A 9214-nucleotide genomic window follows, 5' to 3' on the forward strand; every position below is an offset into this window, starting at 1 on the left:
GGAATTAGTCTCCTACACAAGAAAAAAAATCTGATTTTCAGTGAACGTTCTCAAATTATCAATCAGTACTGCAACACTGCTAAGTCATTACTATTAAATGGCTGCCTTTGAAGGCAAGGCACTTTGAAGTTATTTTCCTGCATATAGATCTTACAGAAATCTAAGAGTACTACTGGATCAAAACTCCCATATAATTAGGAAAGTTAAGGGCATTATAAATAGACTGCCCAGGAAATCTGCCATGACATGGAAAGCTTTTACTTTTAAACCACCAGCTCAAGTCTTGCTCAGACAGTAGATAACTGTGTAACAGTTCAGGACACATTCGAGCACCGAGGAAGGGGGGAATCTCTTTCACTCTTGCTATCCAAAGTAATTTAATTTTTTTTGTTGTTGTTACATGCTTTAATTATTATGTAAAATATGTGTGTATATATATGAGCATGAGCTTTACAGAACATTTTACATTTTGCATGTATAGCGATGCCAGTTTGTTTCGAAAGTTTACAGAGAGAAAACTAAATAACAGAGTTGACTATATTTTCTTGAACAAGTGGAGGCCACTCTTCTGAACACCAGTTAATAATTCTTCATTACATTTAGTTTTATTGCAGCCATTTCTTACAGGTGGCTATCTGTTTCACAAACCCAGCCTATATCTGTCTATAGCTTCTCTCCTCACATATATCTACAATCTGGACCCATTTCTATCTTGTCTAGCTCTGGAGAAAAAAGGTAGTTAGTAAAGGAGGAAATACAGGGAAAATAGCATCAACCACAGGAGCACTCTTTGAATTCTACAGAGGTTACAGACTTCTGAGCTCTAGTTCCAAAAATCTTTCACCAACATGACTATTTATTTTAGGGAGCTTTGGCATCTCCGCACAAATGAAAATAATAATTAAAAAAAAAAGCAAACACGGATAAGTTTAAAAAAAGTCTCCAAACCTGAGCTAAGAGTAAAACAGGCTCTGCCCATTCTATGCACAGCTTTTGCAGACCGAAGAACCTAGTCTAATGGGGAACACACGTGAGCACCAGAAGGAACAAGCTTCCCCTGGGAAACAATATCAGCTTTAAGTTTCCCACATGTTCACGCCTGGGGAATCCCCTTTGAAGTTGCTAGCTGACGTGACATCTGTTTCATGCCACTGGAGCAAGGCAAACAGCAGCAGGAAGGTTGAAACCCAGACACATCAGAACATACAGGGCTCTTGAATTCACTATATTTGTTTTATACTGTTTGATTCTTCTGGTGAGAAGCAGGGGGAAGAATATATATTATAACATTTAAGTAAAATAATAAAGCAGCCTCCCTAAATGATCTTTAATATTGGCACAATGAACTTGAAAAAGGCAGAGAAAAGGATGACAAATTCAATAATTATTATCCTACTGACACCAAAATAACTAAGTGTTCCGAAAAAAATATATTCAAATGGAAGTTATTGAAACTTGGTATCCTATGATATAGCTAACTTTCAGATGAGTGCCAGTCCTAAATGGCAAAGCCAAACAAGTTCAAGGTGCACATTGTTTTTTCATGATCAGTTATTTGAATTGTGACTTGGTCAATAAAGAGCACAGGGAAAATAAAAACTCCAGGAAGACACTAAGTCTTTTTTATTTGTAACTCACTCACATTTATTTCCTTATACAGATATTGTCATAAAGGGTTAGGCCAAAGTAGCTCAGTCATGCTAATTCTTTGACTAATTTATGTCAAGATGCTTTAGCGAACCAGAAGACTAAGTAATTGTTCAGTTAATTTCACTAGCATATGGGTACGTTCAACATTTATGCATATATAACAGGGGGTTTGTTCACCTGCCGATTAGTCCTCAGCTTAATCCAGTGCAAATCTGACCATATAGGGTCATCATATTTTAGTGTTTCATGTTCAATAGTTTATGCTTGGATAGTCTGAGGCTGTGTTCTAGAATATATAAGATAGGATAAATATCCATATATATGAGACAATATCCTATATTCTGTACTACTCAGCATCAACTCAATATACATTTGTTTATTCACTATGATATGATAATGCAAGCCCTTCCCAAGTAGCTCAAACTATGCTGAAACACATTGTAGCTGATAGTCTCATCTATACACACATTTCTAAGCAGGCTCGGGGGCTCATCCATCTGTTCACTAGCTCGTTATTCATCAAAATGCTTTCTTAAAAATAAATTAATTTTTGAATACTTAATTTGATGACAACTTCTTGCTAAAATTAAACCATATTTAACTTTATTTTCTCAATATTTCTCCATATCTTTTGCTCAAGATATTGTTAAGACTATCATACCTTGATTCTATTCCAAATAAAGTCATTTGAATTAAACCAACAGTTAACTGCCCTGGAAACTGAAGCAGGTATTAGCCCACTCTAAAACTTCCCTAATAATTGCTGCTGAACCTCTTGGCTCTGTCAGCAAAAAGAATCCAAGCAACAGATGTGTACAGGAACTGAATTACTTGCAGTAATTCAGGTAAGACAGATACATCACATGTTTAATAGAAATTTGTATACTAGTACAGCTGCAAGCGAGTTACTGCAAATGAGCTCATCAGCCCAGCATTTCTCACCATCAGCTGTAAAATAAAATTTGTAAAACCAAAGAGATTGAAGACAGGAAAAAAAAAAAAAGAAATTGATCCCATCACTGACCTTAATGAATCTTCCAAAATACCTGTGGGATTGCTAACAATGTTGCTGTTATAGTTTCTGCTAAAGCAAACAGAAGGTTGACTAGTCAGAGTGGCAATTTTGATCTGCTAATTGTGATGCCCCGAAGCTTATAACACTAAAAATAAACTTCTTTTTTGTTGAAAGAAATAGCAACCCACGTGCATTTACAAAAATACCATATCAAGAAGATTGACATCAGCAGACATGCAGATTTTTCTTCCCCTGGGCACCAAATTGCTGATGTATGTACATGCTCCCTTCTTGGCATAATTGATTCTCACTTTCTGCACGGTGGCACATTCTTGGAATAGCTGGTGTCGCAGCAAGCATGAATATGCAAGTGAAGGACACACTAGCTAGGATAAGACCAGAATTCCTTCATCTTGAACCCAAGCTTGAACCCAATTTAAAATAGAATATCAGTTGCTTTTAAATATTCAGCTTAAAAAGACCCTAAATAAAATTGTAAAAAGAGTGATATTACATTACCATACCTCTGTTCTTCCATGTTATAGTCAAAATCAGACCGAATCACAAACATTAAAACCAGCTTTTTTTATGCTTTTTCTGCCCTTTATTGGAAAACAAGACATGAGAAACGGTAAGCAGACTCCATCATCTCCAGAAAACTTATAACATGAATAAGAATGGAACAAATCTACAACTATAGTAGAAGCAGCTGTTAAACTACACCCTGATTGCCTAAATTGTCATTTATGCATGACAAGTTGTAGCAGCTCCTTCAAGCAGAGCAGGCTAAGCCAACTATCTTTTTCTGAGATCTTTTTCTTTCATTCACCTCTGACTAGCTCTCCTATGCATTTAAATAACCTGAGGTCCTCAGACCCCTGTAAGATGTTTCTCCTGCTACATCATTGATTCAAACGAGGAGTATCACCCCTTTTTATTTGCCTTTTTTTTTCTTTTTTAAACCAAAGCTGATTCATCCACACTAATCAAGATTATAATAAGGACATCCATGATATATCACAGTGTTGTTTCCCAACTGGATGTACCTTAAATCTCAATTAGCAGGCAAGATAATTGTAAAAACTACAGAATTCCACGACTGGAGCATCTATGAAAATCAGGAACCAAATTAACTACTAGTGAAGTTCTTCAGGCAGCTGTGCCAAAATAACTATTAAAATCTCAGTCACTAATTAACAGCCACACACCAGTATCATAAGCAACTTGTGTCAGATTATGTTAAATCTTCTATTTTGGCAGAGGCACAAAAAACTGAGGATTAGCACCATGTCCTCTCTAAATCCTGGGGAAGAGCTTTCCTTTCAATCCAAGGGGGAGCTACAGTACTGAGCATCAGTGAAAAATCACGTTTCACGCTGCTCAGCAAACAATTATTCTCGTCAATGGTGTCACAGGGCTGACCTTATGCCAGCGAAAACATAGTTTGCTCCACAGATATGTAACTGAATTTTCACAACTAGTTTTCCCTTTCAGGTAGAACTGAAAACAGACATAGCGATGAACCACATCTTAAGTTCTTCTTATATTTTTCAGCTTGGTTTGCTCTGAAAACTGCTGGATATCTCAGGGGTAGAGCTGGTCAAGACCTCTTCAGCAAAACATTTTAAAAATGGAAAATGCCATTTTCAAACTACAACATTCATTGGCTCTGACAAAACTATTATGTGGAAAGATTCATCGTGTCCCAGGTCAGAGAAAGAAACAAAGGCACAGTCAATAATAACCACAGATTGGTGGTCAGAGAGCCTCAGGTTCAACCTCACCTGAAGTCTCAAGCTTAAAAAGCTTTGCTCAGTTCAGAAGCACGATTTGAAACTCTCTTCTCCCACTCCCATCTGCTGCCAAGTTATTAATGTGCCATCAAGTTATTCTGCAGCACAAATCTCTGAAATTTAGAAATCATCAAATTCTAGAAGTGGTTTGAGAACAGCTTTCGAATCTTAAAATTTGTATGCAACAAGGAAATCTTGAACATCTGTGCAGCCCTACAAATAAGACCAAAAACCTAATGTTCCCTAAAGACATTTGCCTGAGGCTTTGAAGCTCTACCTACATTCTACTCCTTAAATTATAAATTCTTACAAATGGTCCATACTAGCTTGTGTCCATGCAAAAGCCCCATCTGAGGCCACTGTTGTTACTGTGGAGTTTAATGGCATTTCCTTACTTCAGGTCCAGATAAAATCGTTCAGTCTATAACCAAGGCCATCAATCAATAAAAACCATGAATATAATGTGCATTTTTAATTCACCATTCTTTTTTATGTTCCAGATGACAATATTAGGCTATATGTCTTAAAGCCTTCCAAAACGCAAGAACCAGAATATACTGCTATAACTATACTTTTAAAGGTGATGGGCATACAAAACGGTTTCTGGAATCATACTGCTCTGTGGGTATAATGTACTACTGGAACAGAATATAACATGCAATACAGTGACCCTCTATACCCTGGCCACTTTCAAGGCCTGTAGCTCTCTGGGTAATAGTTCAGACTCAACCTCAGATTAAGAAACAAGGCTATGCACTAAACCCAGTTGTGCTTCAAAGACCAAAGCGATGTGCTATATTCATCCTACTGTGTACATAAAAGGGTGGGAATGGACAGATGAAGACTTGATCCCATTTTGTTATTTAATCAACACTATGAAGAATGCCATACACAATTAAGTCCACTTTCCATGCTGACTCCTCTGTTTTTGTCCCTCTTTGCTTCCTTCGCTGCAGATGCTGGGGCTTTAAATCATGTTGACATACTCTGTTAAATGAAACCAAAGGTTAATAATAACCAGATCTGTGTAGAAGGTGACCAAGTGCCTTGAGTAGCTTGACAATAACAGCATGTCTAGGAGAGTCCCTTTATACTTGAGGTTATAGCCTCAGATCAGCATTAATGACATTTGTAATTACTTGCTTTTCTTAAGTACAGTTATGTTTTAAATATACACACAGGCACATTTGAGTAAGTTGTTTCCAAAATGCTGTTTTCTAAGACCAGTGGAAAAACCTCAAGTTTCTTCTTCCCTGACTCTCACATCTAACTTTATAATCTTCACTCTCAAATCAATTTCTCCTTCGTTTTCACCCATTTTTCTTTGCTAATATTCCTTAATTTTACCAAGTTATTGACCAGCAACTTTCCACTTAAAAGGAGATATAACTGTACTAGGAAATTGTATTCAAACACAGTAAAGCAAAAACTTACTGTCTGAATATGAAAACATACAAAGTAAGCGCAACGGTGTGAAAACATCCTTATCAACATCTCACAGATGAATACTGAAGCACAGTGGGATTAAACAATTTGTTTAATCAGGAGCAGAAGCAGGAATAGAAACCAAATACTGCAAATACCAATCCAGTTCATTAATCATAAGATAATAGAACAGGTTATACTGATGTTAGCCAGTATGAGAGAGGATGAAGCAACCTTCAAGGTTGAGACAGTCATGGCGTGACTGCTGCTGACTCACTCTGCAGTGAGATACTCCTCTGACCAGCTGGATTGAACCACAGCAGTGTTGCCTCAAAAACAAGCTACAGAACAAGTACAGGCTCTGCTGATTAAACTTGCTCTAGGGTCCACCCATCAGTAACATGAGGCAATGCCTAATGAAAACGTCTTCAAAATGCAAGCAATTTGTTGAGGAACAGAACTTACATAACTACAAAAACAATTAGACCTTAAAGAGTTTCTGTATCTACAGATTTCAACATTCAGAATATAGATAGCTAAAGGTCATCATCCATGCTTTACAGCAGGAGAAATGGAAATAAAAGGATAACATGATTCATCTGTTACACGCTATATGAGCTGAATTTAGGTCTTCAGCTTCTCTGATTTATAAAAACTACCTTTCCAACAACATTGCAAGACTACACAATACAGTGCCCCCAAAACTAAGCATCCTGTATGCTAGAAAAGGAAAAAAATACACTTCCCTGAACTTGCATTCTCTAACACGCACCCCCATGTTTATATACACATACATAGGTATGTACATAAACAAGAAATATACACACACACACACACACCACTTTACGTATACATACAAAAAAATCTAAACAGAATCTGCTGGATTGCAGAATGGAGGAGTATGAAAAAACACTTTGATATGGTGCCAATAAGCACAACATAAAGAACTGTACAGAACAGGAAAAGTCTCTTATTTTTCTCTACATATATTACTTTGGATTTTATCCAACTATGCCAAGAATCAGCTCCTATACAATCTGTATTCTGGGAAAGAAGTATGGTCTGTCAACTATTCCAAATCTTGATAGAAACCCTTGGTGCTCTTCATGGTGCTTATTGTGCGGTGGTATAACAGGCCCTTGCCTATAGACTAGAGTACAGATACATGACTCAGAGAAGAGAGAGCATGCCTAGCTAGTATAGTTTTCCTTAATTCTATTAGAATATTTCTGAATTCCTACATTTCTTAGTTCCAATGGCAGGACAGATCTAATTTCTGATGTCAAAAAACCCCCAAAACCCAAATAAACAAAAAGATCAGGGATTGTTTTTACAACAAATTGAATCTATGACTAGAGCTCAATTAACTATGTATGTTTTGCTAAGATTAATGGACGTATACTTCTACAAGTCTCAGCAAATGTTTGAGTAAGGTGGGAAAACAGATTAGCACAGAAACAGAATGAGATCTGATACTTGTTTTTGTGCGTACTTATTTGCAGGCTTGCTGGTGTTGTTCTTAGCTGTAAATATTAGATGAGTTATTAAAAGGTGTTCATAGCCTTCAGAAAGACATATTATCATATTTATTATACAGTGTTAGCCTATGAATTCCTACCTCCTGCTTTCCATAACCTTTTATGAAGACCCTAAAGGTCTTTGAATAAGACTTGGCAAAACTTGTCCCTCACCCTCCTCTGGCGTTACACACTAACACCCTAATGTGATACTGCAGCAGGTCGGACCGCTGGATTCAAAGCTCATGCAGCCTGGGACTTCCGTGGTGTCCAAGGCAGGCAGCGTGCTGTACCTGGGGAAAGCCTCAGAGTAAACAGGTAACAGATCTGCTACAACACCCGCATGTGCTAAGGGGTGTGGAGTACAGCTACGGTACGGTGAGAGATGAGTGAGACTAAGAGCAAAGCAGACTTGGCAGGGAGGAAAAGGACTGACTTTTCAAGTTGTCATTTAAGAGAAAAAGCTCATTTTAAATAAGGAAAATAAACTCCATAGCAGATCTCTTAAGATTTGGAAACCAAGAACAAATTTAGTAGGCAAGCAGTAAAGATGATGAGTAGCTACAAATAATTTTAAAATTATTGTGTGTTTAGGATGGATGATGGTGCTTATCCTCAGATGGTGAGCAAATGTGAATATATTCCTTACGCTCTTGAGTATGTGCATGTTCCCAAATTCGTTTGCCCTGCCCACCTACCTAGCATGCTTACTTCCAAAAAGGCTTTTCCCACATTAATCCCTGTGAAAACCAGTGAAGCATTCTGCTACATATTCAAACAGCATCATTAAGTAAATAAGTTTAATAATAAAAATAAAATTAATGAATGCCTGGAGACAATAGGGCAAATACGAAAACATCCCAATTCATGTAAAATGAGAAACAGGATGGGAAAAATATGTTTGTGTAGGGGAAGGCTGCAAAGATGGCAACCCTCAGTTGCTCCTGTGTATAGGCGAGGGAGTTTGTGGGGCGGTTGGAGGTACCCACCGAGCGTTTCCGTGGGAGGTCACACTCTAGATACGCACCCAAGCCTGTGCGTGGAACAACGGGGCCTGGTCCAGCGCCAGCCCTACAGCCTGTGACCAGCCCAGAACTATCAGATGACTGGCTCAGGCAATTTGAAAAGAGAAACGACTCTAGCATAAAGAAGAATAAAAACAATTATTAGCAGGGAGGGTTGGGCGGCATCCCTCAGCACTGCAGTAATTACGGCGGGCGCTACCACGCGTGCTGGCGTAAACAGCTTAGCAGGGAGAATCGTGTCCCAAGCCTCTCGGGCCACGTGGGCCGCGACGCCTCGCACAAGGCCGCGCCGCGTGAGGAGCGTGGCCCTCGCGAGCCGTGGGGAGCCGGGCGCGCCAGCTGCCCGCTTGGCGCTGTGCTTGGCCACGGGCGGGAGCTGCCGGTGGAGGGGGATCCCGCAGTCCCTCGCCGCGCTGGGGAGACCTCCCCACCGTAGGCGGGAAGGCACGCGTGGGTGAGGAATTTTCAGAACCCCACGCAGTCTTGGGGGATAAAAAACAAGCACTCGGGTCGCTTAAGAACATTTTTCTGGGGAAGAAAACCCCAACCCAAAAACCAGCCAAGCAGAAAAAAAAAAAAACAACAGAAAAGTCACATCTTTCAAAAAAAAAAAGTACGTTTGAGACAAACGCCAGCGGTCAGACCAGCGCAAGCCCACCCTGCTGAGAGGAACGAGGCGACAACCCCTCGCGGGGCACAGGCGGCCGCGGCCCGGCCCGGCCGCCCCCACGCCCACGGGCACGCCGCGCGCCCCCTCCCCCACGCACGCGCCCCCCGCGCCGTTGACTC

Source organism: Calonectris borealis, chromosome 7 (assembly GCF_964195595.1).
Source record: "Calonectris borealis chromosome 7, bCalBor7.hap1.2, whole genome shotgun sequence".
NCBI lineage: Eukaryota > Metazoa > Chordata > Aves > Procellariiformes > Procellariidae > Calonectris > Calonectris borealis.